This window comes from Rana temporaria, chromosome 9 (assembly GCF_905171775.1).
Source record: "Rana temporaria chromosome 9, aRanTem1.1, whole genome shotgun sequence".
NCBI lineage: Eukaryota > Metazoa > Chordata > Amphibia > Anura > Ranidae > Rana > Rana temporaria.
In genome coordinates this window covers 172,093,161-172,108,120 of record NC_053497.1, presented here as the reverse complement: position 1 = coordinate 172,108,120, position 14,960 = coordinate 172,093,161, and the positions used below count along the sequence as shown (strand labels likewise).

Sequence of the window (14,960 nt, the reverse complement as noted above, 5' to 3'; positions counted from 1 at the left end):
AGGTAGGCATCTGTCAAACAAACATAAGAAGGCAGGGATCTGTCATTTGTTTACAAACAGAAGAAGGCAGGGATCTGTCATTCGTTTACAAACATAAGGCAGTGATCTGTAATTTGTTTACAAACATAAGAAGGCAGGGATCTGTCATTTGTTTACAAACATAAGAAGGTGTGGATCTGTCATTTGTTTACAAACAGAAGAAGGTGGGGGATCTGTCATTTGTTTACAAACAGAAGAAGGTGGGGGATCTGTCATTTGTTTACAAACAGAAGAAGGTGGGGATCTGTCATTTGTTTACAAACAGAAGGTGTGGATCTGTGATTTGTTTACAAACAGAAGAAGGTAAGGATCTGTCAAAAAAACATAAGAAGGCAGGGATCTGTCATTTGTTTACATACAGAAGAAGGCAGTGATCTGTCATTTGTTTACAAACAGAAGAAGGTGGGGGATCTGTCATTTATTTACAAACAGAGGAAGGTGGGGATCTGTCATTGTGCTTAATATCCTGGCGCATCGACATTCATTGTGATTAATGATGGATCTACATCACCGGGTGACAAGAGTGGTGTTGTTTTTAAATAAAATACTTTTTTATGGTTTTGTGTTTAATTAATTTTTAATGATTATTTTTTGTGAATGAGTAACAGGGGGTTAGATCTCCTCGGAGGGAGGTCTAGTATCGCTTGTTATTCCCCCACAAATAAAGTAAATAAATATTTATAGATTCATTTGTGTCTAATATATCTCTTTGGAGTTCATCTTCAGATCAATAAGGTGGAATGGTCGGTGGAGGACGTGATCTGAGCAGGCAGTACGCGTTGGGCTCATATGAAGACCTCCTAGACGCAGGCCGCCATGACCTGTGACTCAACCCCGCGTCTCCAGTTTTTTTTTTTCCTATTACAGATGGCTGGAAGGAGCGGCCGCCTCGCTTTTAATTTTTTTTCCCATCTCCTGGTCTTCTCCCTCTCCAGCGCGGCTCTGTGATGAAAAATGCAGGGCTGCACAAATTCCGCGCAATTAAAATTTCATAAGCCTTATTCATTACCGGGAAGCGAGGTCCCTGGTCTATTGACGCTGCGTTTTTCTGCCGCCGGAAGCGCCCGTGTTTGCAGAACGTCTCTGAGATGTGTTGGAACAAAAATCTTCGGCGAGCTCGCGCCGTGACAGCTGCGCCCCGGCGTGATGCTTCGGCAGCTTTGATCAAATCTTTCTCCGAGCATTTTCGAGAACCCTGGGAGCCTTTTAAAATGATTTCCAGGGACGCGGTCGGTTTAGTGCGTTTTTTTTTTTTTGGCTTGCTGTGCGCAATGCGGTCTCGGAGGGCCGCTGAACTCTCAGAGGTCAAATGTGACACGAGATTTTTTTTTTTTTAACCGCGTGCCGACCAACCGCTGTCATCATAATGTGGCAGTTTGGCTCCCCTGTGCGAATCGCCGTAGGTGTATGTCGGTCGCTTCAAGAACGATAGGGACGCACGCGCGTGTGGCCGGCGGCCGCAATGTTTGCTGGCCCACCCGCGATCGCTCCACAGATCCCTGTTCTGGCTCTCTGTGGAGCGATCGCGGGTGGGCAGCGAACATCGAGCCCGCTGCGCGACGCCGGAGCCGGTGCGTGTGGCCGGCGGCCGCCATGTTTGCTGGCCACCCGCGATCGCTACACAGATCCCTGTTCTGGCTCTCTGTGGAGCGAACGCGGGTGGGCAGCGAACATCGAGCCCGCTGCGCGACGCCGGTGCGTGTGGCCGGCGGCCGCAATGTTTGCTGGCCACCCGCGATCGCTCCACAGATCCCTGTTCTGGCTCTCTGTGGAACGATCGCGGGTGGGCAGCGAACATCGAGCCCGCTGCGCGACGCCGGAGCCGGTGCGTGTGGCCGGCGGCCGCAATGTTTGCTGGCCACCCGCGATCGCTCCACAGATCCCTGTTCTGGCTCTCTGTGGAGCGATCGCGGGTGGGCAGCGAACATCGAGCCCGCTGCGCGACGCCGGAGCCGGTGCGTGTGGCCAGCAGCCGCGATGTCCACAGCCACCCGCTGTCACTCCTCGAAGAGCCAAAATGGGGATCTGTGGAGCGATCGTGGGTGGCCAGCAAACATGGCGGCCGCCGGCCACACGCACCAGCTCCGTGCGCCCCTATCGTTCTTGAACGACAGATCCCCAACAACAGACAGATCCCCGTTCTTCCAGGGGAGTAGAGAGAGATCTGCTGTTCCTAGTGATCAGGAACAGCGATCTTTCTCCTCCTCCAGTCAGTCCCCTCCCCCCACAGTTAGAAAAACCTCCCAGGGAACACTTAACCCCTTGATCGCCCCCTAGTGTTAACCCCTTCCCTGCCAGTGACATTTATACAGTAACCAGTGGCTGATTTTAGGACTGATCGTTATATACAAGTGTCATTGGTCCCAAAAAAGTGTCCGAAGTGTCTGCCGTAATGTCACAGTCCCGCTAAAAATCGCAGATCGCCGCCGTTACTAGTAAAAAATAAATAAATAATAAAAATTTTATCTTGAGCGGTCTGCACTCCTCCAGACTGACACCCACCCATCAAGGCATTTTGATATTTGAATAACCTCTCCAAAGAGAAAGCCCACTGCTTACATCAGGGCTGAGCATGGGCGTCCGCTCCATAGGGCAAGGGGGGGCAATTGACCCCCCCTGGAAAATCGAGAAGGTGTTGAAGAGTTTTGCGGCCACGGGCTGTCTGAGCAGTCCCGGGTTGGATGTCCCACAGGCACAGCGAGCAGAGTGAAGCTGCCTCCCCTTCAGTGTTTATGTGTACACGGGGGGGGGGGACCTGCTGTGCCTGTGCTGCGCTTATGGCTGATCTGAGGTACTGAATGGGATGGGGAGGGGGGTTTGTGCTGAAGGGGGGGGTCTGTACTGAAGGGCAGTATGTGCTGAAGGGGGGTCTGTGCTTAAAAGGGGTCCATCTGTGCTGAATGGAGGGGTCTGTGCGGAATGGGGGGGGTCTGTGCTGTAGGGGGGTCCATCTGTGCTGAATGGAGGGTCTGTGCGGAATGGTGGGCTCTGTGCTGAAGGGGGTTCCATCTGTGCTGAATGGAGGGGTCTGTGCTGAATGGAGGGGTCTGTGCTGAAGGGGGGGGGGTCTGTGCTGAAGAGGGGGTCCATCTGTGCTGAAGGGGGGGTGTGTTCATTCTTTAGGCTATATTTATATGGGAATGGAGTGAAGCTGAATTATCTCAAGAGCTATTTCACACTGCCAGCTGGCCGCGTTATCGGTAAAGTGGCGCTTTACCATCGTTTTAGCTGCGACTGTGTATTGCGCCCCTCCCTGAAAAAATTTCAGCGGACGCCCATGGGGCTGAGGACTCTTGTACCCACCCGCACAGCACCCTGCAAGCCCCTCCTCTCCCACCAGCCTGCCCACATTGCATAGGGAAACACAGAGACCCAGTCAGGACATTACTGTTAATAAAATAAGGCACGCAATAAAAATAAAAAAGTTTTTTTTTATTTTTATGTATTTGTATTTTTTCTGAAAAAAGAGGAGCAGGGAAGGCAAAATATAAGCAGATTAGACTTCAGCTTTAAAGAGGCTTTTCACTTCCAGGCAGCCGTAAGCTATTAAAACAAAAGATCTGCCGGGTTCTGATTAGACACCAGTGACCTAAGTTTTCACTGCATAGAAATGTTGGTGTGGGTTTTTGCACATCCCGATATTCATAAAGTTAAGGGATGTGATAGTTTTGTATTTCTAAATATATATATATATTTTTTAATTTAAAATATAATAGTTAGACTCAATAAATATAATAAATATACACACATTATATATATATATATATATATATAAACTTAAATGTCAGATAAGCAACAGGATTACATAATTTTTTTTTTTATCAAATATTTTATATATTTTTTTTCCAATTTACAACAAAAACTCAAAACGCACAGAACATTCCCACCAAAGATATATATATATTTTAAATTATAATATAATAGTTAGACTCAATACATATAAATATATTATATTATATATATATATATATATATATATATATATATATATATATATATATATATATATACATATATACACATAAATACATACATACATACATATATACACACACACACACATACATGGTGGGCCATTTATATGGATACACCAAAAACAAAAGTTGGATTCAAACTTTCAAAATGGTCACCACCCATCTTGAAAAGTTTCCCCCCTCACATATACCAATGTGCCACAAACAGGAAGTTAATATCACCAACCATTCCCATGTTTTAAGGTGTATCCATATAAATGGCCCACCCTGTATATATATATATTTATTTATATTAACTTAAATGTCAGATAAGCTACAAGATTACATCACGTATTTTTTTTTTTTTTTTATCAAATATTTTTTTTAGATTTTATTTCCAATTTACAACAACAACTCAAAACGCACAGAACATTCCCACCAAAGATATATATATATATATATATATATATATATATATATATATATACTGTATATATTTTTTTTAATTAAAATATAATAGTTAGACTCAATAAATATAATTAATATACATATAATTATATATAATATTAAAAAAACACACACAAATTTTTTATATATATATATATATATATATATATATATATATATATATATATATATATATATATATATATATATATATATATATCTTAAATGTCAGATAAGCACCAACAAGGTTACATCTTTTTTAATCAAATACTTTTTTTTAGATTTTATTTTCAATTTACAACAAAAAATGAAAAAAAGCACAGAATATATATATATATATATATATATATATATATATATATATATATATATATATTCATTCATACGTACAGGCTGCACGGATATTCCCTGTATTTTCTCCAATACTGTGCCTTCCTGTGATCGTCAGCTCCATCTAGTGGCCAAATGTGGTATCTTTTTCTGGACTACCTAAATTAGAAAATATACCGCATTTTGGCCACTGGATGGAGCTGATGATCACAGAAAGGTCACAGAAAGACATACCGTAATATTAGAGAAAATTCACACAGCCAAGGTGAATGCTTGTGACATTTGTCCAACAAGCTGCAGATTTAAAAAGATTGCCATGGGGTTCCTGCCATGGGGCGTTGCTTTAACAGACAATTGCGCGGTCGTGCGACGTGGCTCCCAAACAAAAATAGAGAGACAATTTTGAAAAAAAAAAAAAAACAATATTTTTTACTTTTTGCTGTAATAAATATCCCCCAAAAATATATATAAAAAAACAACATTTTTCCTCAGTTTAGGCCGATACGTATTCTTCTACCTATTTTTGGTAAAAAATCGCAATAAGCGTTTATCGATTGGTTTGTGCAAAAGTTATAGTGTCTGCAAAATAGGGAATAGTTTTATGGCATTTTTATGAATATTTTTTTTTTCTAGTAATGTCGGCGATCAGTGATTTTTATCGTGACTGCAACAGTATGGCGGACACATCAGACACTTTTGACACTATTTTGGGACCATTGTCATTTTTACAGCGATCAGTGCTATAAAAAATGCACTGATTACTGTGTAAATGACACTGGAAGGAAAGGGGTTAACCACTAGGGGGCGAGGAAGGGGTTAAGTGTGTCCTAGGGAGTGATTCTAACTGGGGGGGGATGGGCTACAAGTGACACGACACTGATCACTTCCCCTGATGGCAGGGAGCAGTAGATCAGTGTCCTGTCACTAGGCAGAACAGGGAGATGCTTACATAGGCGTCTCCCCATTCTGCAGCTCCCGGTCACGGAGCCCGCACGGCGACAAATTCAAAGCAACGTACATTGCTTTGCGCAGCCATGCCATTAAGCCGACGTAAATCTACAGGCGGCGGTCGGCAAGCGGTTAATAGCAAAATATATGTACAGTTTATACTATAAAAAACAATTGCTGTGCGCCGCTAAAGTGTTCGGGTTTGACTTGAAGAAAAGGTGGCAACATCAGTGCCTGGCCAGAAATGCACTTCTGGAAGAATGGTCAAACATTCCCATAGACACACTCCTAAACCTTGTGGACGGCCTTCCCAGAAGAGTTGAAGCTGTTATAGGTGCAAAGGGCGGGGCCAACTCAATATTGAGCCCTACGGACTAAGACTGGGATGCCATTAAAGTTCATGTGCGTGTAAAGGCAGGCGTCCCAATACTTTTGACAATATAGTGTATATGTGGCGGCAGGGTGGGTTTTAACGCCCAGCCGCTGCATATATGGGTCACTGGCTTGCTCTGGGGTCTGCTCATCAGTCCCCTCATAGCTGAGACCTAGCTGCCACCAACAGCTCATGGTCAACTACTCAAGGCCGTCTTAATAGCATCATGGGCCCCTGGGCAAAGTACTGCACTGGGGCCCCTACCAGCTTGCCCCAAATGACACACCTACTACCAGGGCCGCCATCAGGAATTATGGGGCCCCTTACACAGCTTCAGGCATGGGCCGCCTGGAGCAGAAAACCGGGGGGGGGGTACTGCCGCCTCAAATTGAGAACCGGGGGGCTGCTGCGAATTGAAGCGGGGGGGTGCCAACGCTACAAAAAAAAGGGGGTTGACATCCAGGCCGTCCCCTGGGGACCTCCGGGCCCCTTACAGGTGTACTGCTTGTATCCCCCTGATGGCGGCCCTGCACCTACTTTCAAGAAATAAAGTATAAATAGTTCATAGAATGAAACATATAGGCCCAGATCCACGTAGCGCGGCACATTTGTAAGTCCGGCGTAGTGTATCTCAGATACACTACGCCGCCGTAACTTACAGCGCATTTCCCGTATCCACAAAGAATTTGCGCTGTAAGTTACGGAGGCGTAGTGTAAATGTGTCGGCGTAAGGGCGCGCAATTCAAATCACTAAGTTGTGGGCGTGTTTTATGTAAATACGTCTTGACCCCACGTAAATGACGTTTTTTTTGAACGGCGCATGTGCTGTCCGTGGGGGTATCCCAGTGCGCATGCTCAAAATTAACCCGCAACAAGCCAATGCTTTCGACGTGAATGGAATTCTACGCAAAGCCCTATTCGCGAATGTTTTACGCTAACGACGGAAAATTCCACACTGGCCCGACATCCATACTTAACATTGGTTACTCCTCATATAGCAGGGGTAACTTTACGCAGGAAAAAGCCTTGCGGAAACGACGTAAAAAATGCGCCGGCCGTACGTTTGTGGATTGGCGTATCTAGCTAATTTGCATACTTGACGTGGAAATCAACGGAAGCGCCACCTAGCGGCCAGCGTAAATATGCACGTTAGATCCGATGGCGTACTAAGACGTACGTCGGTCGGACCTAGCCCCCATTAAGGCGTATCTTGTTTTGTGGATACAAAACAAAGATACGACAGCGCATCCTAGAAGTTACGCGGCGTATCAATAGATACGCCGACGTAACTTCTTTGTGGATCTGGCCCATATTCATTAGATCCGGAGGGTCTTTCCAGGACACATCCAGCATGATGTATTGTGGGGCCCACCATGTACCTGGGGCCCCTGGGCAGTGCCCAGGAGGGCCCTTGTATTAAGATGGCCCTGCAACTACTGACTCCTGATGATGTCAGCACTGTGCAGCCAATCAAGGTGCAGAAAGATTGGGATCCCCGCCTACTGCCTCCAGGCACCATGGATCATTTGATGTGCCTACTCCGCCTGGTGTAAAAGGGTTAAATAGGAGATCTAAAGAGAAAATAAGTCGCAAGCGTTACATTTATGGCAACCTGACTGCATCCAAGTGATAAAAAAGTGTTGGGTTCATTTGGGCTCTAAATTTGCATAAACCTGGAGAATTGTTCCCACCGCAAAGTCTTTTCATCCCGGAAGCTTCCGGAACAGAAAGAAGACCTTTGCACTTGGAAAGTCTTTGTGGAATGTGAAATATCTCACTGATCGCTGATTTATGGGCGGAGACTCAGGCGCCAGAGTCGCCGTGTCCTCAAGTAACATTTACAGAAAGGAAAAAGCGAAGAATGAAAGGATAATAAACCGGCACTCACCTTCCCGGATGCAGCAGAACAGTCGCTGCAAGTTTTACACGGCGCGCTGCAGGATAAGAGTTATTATAGAAGCACAAATGTGAAGGCATCGATTTGTAAAGGCGCTCTATAGACATGTGTACTGCCGAAAATGTTGTTTTAGTTTCATAAATTCTTCTTTTTTTTTTTCGTTTTTTGTAATTTGTTTTTTGGCGAATTCGTAAATTCATAAATTTGAAAATTCATAAATTTGTAAATTCATAAAGTAGAAAAATTCATAAATTAAATAAATGCCTCAATTTGTAAATTTCTACATTCATAAATTCGAAAAAAAATAATAATTTGGAAATTTGTCAATTCTAAGTTGAAATTCGTAAATTCATAAATTTGAAAATACGTAAAATTTGAAGATTCGTAAATTCAAAATTCGTAAATTTGAAAATTCGTAAGTTTAAAAATTCGTAAGTTTGAAAATTCGTAAATTCTAAGGGGCAGACCCACAAAGAAATTACGCCGGCGTATCTATTGATACGCCGCGTAATTTCAAATTTTGCGCGTCGTATCTTTGTTTTGTATCCTCAAAACAAGATACTACGGCATCTCGGCTAGATCCGACAGGCGTACGTCTTAGTACGCCGTCGGATCTAAGCTGCAGTTTTTCGGCGGCCGCTAGGTGGCGTTTTCGTCAAATTCCACGTCGAGTATGCAAATTAGCTAGTTAAGGCGATCCACGAACGTACGACCGGCCGGCGCATTTTGTTTACGCCGTTTGCGTTCAGATTTTTCCGGCATATAGTTAAAGCTGCTGTTATGAGGCGTACTCAGTGTTAAGTATGGCCAGCGTTCCCGCGTACAATTTAGAATTTTTTACGTCGTTTGCGTAAGTCGTTCGCGAATAGGGATTTGCGTAGAATGACGTCACCGTCGTGAGCATTGGCTTGTTCCCGGTTAATTTCGAGCATGCGCACTGGGATACCCCCACGGACAGCGCATGCGTAGTTAAAAAAAAAACGTTGTTTACGTCGGGTCACAACGTATTAACATAAAACACGCCCCCATTACATCCATTTAAATTCCGCACCATTACGCCGCCAAAGATACACTACGCCGCCGTAACTTACGGCGCAAATTATTTCAGGATTCGAAAAAAAAGAATAAAGTTACGGCGGCGTAGTGTAGCTTAGATACGCTGCGCCAGGCGCAAAGGTACGTGGATCTGCCCCTAAATTCGTAAATTAGAAATTCGGAAATTCATAAATTTGAAAATTCGTAAATGCGTAAATTTGTAAATTCAAAATTTCGTAAATGCGTACATTTGTAAAGTCATAAATTAAAAAATTCATAAATTTGAAAATTCGTAAATGCGTAAATTTGAAAATCCGAAAATAAGAATGAAATTGCAAAAACTCAAAAGAATAACGAACAATAACTACGGTAACTATTAAATTATAGATATCGGAATTTCCTTTAAAATTTGTCTGTTAGTGAACGTAACGAAGTTATAAATTATCCGAAATAACGAATGCCGCATCTAAACAAATGGAATGGAACAAATTAATAATTAATAATAATAAAAAGTTTTTGTTATTATTATGAATTTGTTACGTTCCATTTGTTTAGATACGGCATTCGTTATTTCGGATAATTTGTAACTTCGGATAAATTAGTATTCTTTGCGTTCACTAACGGCCAAATTTGAAGGGAAATTCCCATACCTATAATTTAATAATTATTATTAGTTTGTTAGTTAGTTATCATTTAGACTTTTTGAATTATTGCTCTTATGAATTTTTGGATTTTCAAATTTTCACTATTCACAATTTTAAGAATTTATGAATATTCAAATTTACGAATATTCTCAAAAATTCATGAAACGAGTTTTCGTTAATTCGGATATTTCTGAATGAACAAATTTGTTGAAATTCGCAAAAAAATTATTTGGAATGAAATGAAGTGCACGTCTAGAGCTGTAGCCACTCCTACTAAATGCTTGTAGGCGCAGTGGCAGCTGATGGTATATTTTTTGGGGGGGCGGCAAACATTTAGACTTTCGGATTTTCTAATTTTCGAACTTTCTAATTTACGAATTTACAAAAAAAAAAATTGTATTTACGAATTTGCGAATATTCAAATTTATGAATTAAAAAATATTCATATTTATGAATTTACAAATATAAAAAAAATTATGAATTAAAAAATATTCAAATTTATGAATTTACAAATATTAAAATATTCAAACTTATGAATTTATAAATATTCAAATGTACGAATTTAAAAATATTCAAATTTATGAATTGACAAATATTCGAGATTACAAACAGTCTGAAAAATGTATAAAACGGGTTTTCGTTAATTCGGATATTTCCGAGTTAATGAATTTGTCGAAATTTGTTAAAAAATTAATTGCACATGTTTAGAGCTGCAGCCACTCCTACTGAATACTTGTAGGCCCAGTGGCGGCTGACGGTATATTTTTTTGGGGGATGGCAGACAATGCACCCACAGCAATCCCCCTTAGTTTGGTCGGGTCACCCCCTTCTCCCGGTCGGCCGATCACCAGCCCCACACTTAACACATCTAGGTTGTGGGCTGCACGTCTCCTTGCGTCTCCTCCTCCTTGGCATCATGGTGGCTTCTGCCGTGTGTCTCCTCCCTCCTGCTCCTCCTAAGTGGCCACTAGGATCGCTTCTCCTCTCGGCCGATCGGGTAACGGGTCTGAGGACCCACTTCCTGATTGGCCGGGAGGAGAATTAGGAAGACAATAGCAAACATTAATTCACTATTGTCACGCAACTGGGTGGGCTCGGGGCGCAGTGCTTTTTACATTTTAGAATTGGGTGCCCTGAGATTGTGCAGAATTGTAAAGGGCCGATCCGCCCTATAGGCTCACTAAGCAAGCCGCTTAGGGCCCCACAAAACTGCGGAGGGCCCCCCAAATAACTAGAGTCCCCGCCTGGTGAGAAGTAATTTTCGGCCCCTCACCCCACTTCTCAGCTCGCTGGCTGCATGGGAGAAGAGGTAAGAAGGCAGCCCCCCCTATTGTCATTTCCGACAGCAGAACACCCCCCCCGACCGCTTCTCAACTTTACCGTGACATGTAATTTTGCTTAGGTCCCCAGGGAGGTGGTCAGGATCGGCACTGGGGCACCGTACCTGCATAAAGTATGAGAAACATGATTAAGCCGCGTTCACACGATTGGAATTTCCGATGAAATTTTTCGTCGGAATTCCGATGAAGCGGACTTCCATCAGTCTTGCCTACACACTGTCAGACTAAATTCCGACTGTCCAAAACGCGGTGACGTAAAACACTACGACGAGCAGAGAAAAATTAAGTTCAATGCTTCCGAGCATGCATCGACTTGATTCTGAGCATGCTTGGGTTTTTTTCTCTGACCGAGAAATTTACTATCGTTTTTTTTTCCCCCATCGGAAAAAAAATAAAGCATGTTCTAATTTCTAAACACTGACGGAAAAAAGTCCGATGGGGCTCACACACGATCGGAATTTCCGATGAAAAAAGTCTGTTGGACTTTTTTCATCGGAAATTCCGATCGTGTCCATGCGGGTATTAGAATTTCAATAATGTTTATGTACTATTGGCTAAAAAAAAAGGAAAAAATGGGAAGTCATCAGTTGATCCAGTAGGGGGAGCTCTGCCACAGCACACACAATAGCGTCTGCAAGAACTCAGGATGTCAGCTGGTTCCATAGTGTAGCGGTTATCACGTCTGCTTTACACGCAGAAGGTCCTGGGTTCGAGCCCCAGTGGAACCATTTTATAATTTTTTTGGCCACTTCTGTCTTTTATTTTAGTGGTTTTTCTGTATTTTTGTTTTTCAAAGATGTTTTATATTTTTATACAACAGCTACCTTTGCTGCAATGAAGGTCTTGGCTTTTTGAAAGCAGGACAATCTCTGCCTTGTGACACCCATGACATGCTGGGAGTTGATTTACAGAAGTTAACTGAAAACTGGTGCAAGCTGGGATGAGAATTGGGGCTAAAAAAATAAAAAAAACATACATGCATATATATGTGCTACTGCTAATAATACTTTCCTTTCTTTTAAAACCTAAGAAAAATGCAAAACAAAAATATATATATATATATATATATCCATCTGCAGTGTTAATTTTGGCAGCAAATATCGATTTAGTTTTAGTCTTACGAGTAAAATGGCATTTTAGTTTTAGTCTCATTTTAGTCTTCTGCAAAGGTTTTAGTTTTAGTCGTATTTAGTCGACTAAATCTCCAGTACATTTTAGTCTACTAAAACTCATTTTAGTCGTCTCAAATCCAATAGGTGTGATTAAATTGTAACGCATTAGTTCACATTTCTTCTCTACAATTTCCAAAATCATTATATACTGCTGAAGTTATTATTTATGGTATTGAGGTATGAACATGCACTGCAGACCGGTGTTAATTTTGAAGTCAAATTTCAATTTAGTTTTAGTCTTAGTCTTTTGACTAAAATGGCATTTTAGTTTTAGCCGTATTTCAGTATTTTAGTCATCTTAATTGTTTTAGCTTTAGTCCTATTTTAGTCGACTAAAATAGTATTCATTTAGTCAACTAAAATGTTTTAGTAGATTAAATTAACACTGTCCATCTGTCTCTCTGTCTATCTATCTATAAAAAAAAAAAAATCTATAAAAAAAAAAAAATCTATAAAAAAAATCAATCAAGGATTAATTTTGTTGTCCACAAAAGTAAAAAAGATTATTATAAAAAATGTAGAACATATCATGTGAATTTTTTGATAATAAATTACCGTATTTATCGGCGTATACTGCGCACTTTTTTCCCCCTTAAAATCAGGGGAAAACCAGGGGTGCGCGATATACGCCGATCCTCCTCAGAGACAGCCGATCCTCACTGTCTCTGAGCGCCCCCGACAAAGACCGAGCCGAGAGTACTGCGCACTCGGCTAGGCTCGGCCACGCTCGGCTCCGCCCGCAGCCACGCGAGAAGAGCCGAGAGGAGCCGAACACACTGGAAATCCGGCTCGGCACAGCTCGACCGAGGCGCCAAATTCAATGCTGCAACCCCCGGCAGACGGACGCGACGGACACTGACAAGGCTGGACGGACCGGCAGACGGACGCGACGGACACCGACAAGGCTGGACAGACCCTGCGCAAGGCCGAAGACAGACGTCGGACAAGGCCGTCGGGCAAGACAGCAGACGGACACCGACAAGGCTGGACGGCCCCGCGCAGGGCCGCAGAAGGACGTCGGACAAGGCCGCCGGGAAAGACAACAGACGGACACCGACAAGGCTGGATGGACCCCGCGCAGGGCCGCAGACGGACGCCTGGACAAGGCCGCCGATGGACGCCGACAGCAGATGGACACCGACGAGGCTGAGCATCCAAAATGTAATTTTTTTCCTAAACTTCCCTTCTAAGCCTGGGGTGCGCGTTATACGCCGGGGCGCGCTATACCCCGATAAATACGGTAATTGGTATTGCTGAAACTTGGCTTCATTCTTCTCATGACTGGGCTATTAATATTCTTAGCTATGCTCTCTTTTAGGAAGGCAGGGTAAAACAGAGGGGTGGTGGTGTCTGTCTCTAGGTGAGAAGTGATCTCAAAGCGAGTGTGAAAGAGAACCTACTGTTAGGCAAACATGTTAAATACTTGTTGGATAGGGGGAGGTAAAAAAACTCAAGGCGCCTCTGAAGTATTATGGGTGGAACTGTACATGGGTTTGCGTACTACATAAAAAATTGCAATAAGCGTTTATCGATTGGTTTGCGCAAAATTTATAGCGTTTACAAAATAGAAGATAGTTTTATTGCATTTTTATAAAAAAAAAATTTTTTTACTACTAATGGCGGCGATCAGCGATTTTTTCGTTACTGCGACATTATGGCGGACACATCGGACAGTTTTTGGGACCATTGTCATTTTTACAGCGAAAAATGCAAAAAAAAAATGCATTGTTTACTGTGAAAATGACAATTGCAGTTTGGGAGCTAACCACTAGGGGGCGCTGAAGGGGTTACGTGTGACCTCATATGTGTTTCTAACTGTAGGGGGGCGGGGCTGGACGTGTGACATCATTGATCGTGTTTCCCTATATTAGGGAACACATGATCAATGAAGCTGCCACTGTGAAGAACGGGGGAAGCCGTGTTTACACACACCTCTGACCGTTCTTCAGCTCCGGGGACCGATCGCGGGACTCCGGCGGCGATCGGGTCCCGCGGCCGCCGTCACGGAGCTTTGGACCAGGTCATGGTGCTTATGCATAGAATGGTCAGAAACACCAGTTTTGCTATCCTAAAACCAAAGAAATGCCAAAGCGTCTCAGGACGACCTGTAGGATACAAGCATTCCTTGGTGTTTAACCCTTCCCTTTCTGAAGAGAAGACAATTTGGCACAGGTTCCATAGTGTAGCGGTTATCACGTCTGCTTTACACGCAGAAGGTCCTGGGTTCGACCCCCAGTGGAACCATTTTGTAAATATGAAAATCAGAGTTTGGAACGTGCCTCACACTACTCAAAGGAAAGCAATAGAGGGCTAGATTCAGATAGAATGGTCTATCTTTTCGCCCGGCGTAACGTATCTCAGATACGTTACGGCGCCGTAATTTAGGGCGCAAGTTCTGTATTCAGAAACAACTTGCGCCCTTAGTTACGGCGGCGTAACCTATGTGTGGCGGCGTAAGCCCGCCTAATTCAAATGGGGATGTTGTGGGCGTGATTTATTTTAAATTTCACTTGACCCCGCGTATTTTACGTTTTTTGTGAACGGCGTTCATGAAAAAATCCCAGTGCGCATGCTCGAAATTCCGCCGCAAAGCGTCACTGCTTTCGACGTGAACGTAAATTACGTCCAGCCCTATTCGCGAACGACTTACGCAAACAACGTAAAATTTTCAAAACTCGACGCGGGAAACGACGGCCATACTTAACATAGGATACGCCTCATATAGCAGGGGTAACTATACGCCGAAAAAAGCCTAACGTAAACGACGTAAAAAAATGCGCCG

General features: G+C 43.1%; 2 non-coding genes across 2 annotated transcripts; both read left to right on the top strand.

Moving 5' to 3' along the window:
• Positions 1 to 11,661: 11,661 nt before the first annotated feature.
• TRNAV-UAC lies at positions 11,662 to 11,734 on the top strand. Its single transcript has one exon. It is a non-coding gene; the product is annotated as a tRNA-Val (tRNA).
• Positions 11,735 to 14,349: 2,615 nt separating this feature from the next.
• On the top strand, positions 14,350 to 14,422 carry TRNAV-UAC. Its single transcript has one exon. It is a non-coding gene; the product is annotated as a tRNA-Val (tRNA).
• Positions 14,423 to 14,960: the final 538 nt, after the last annotated feature.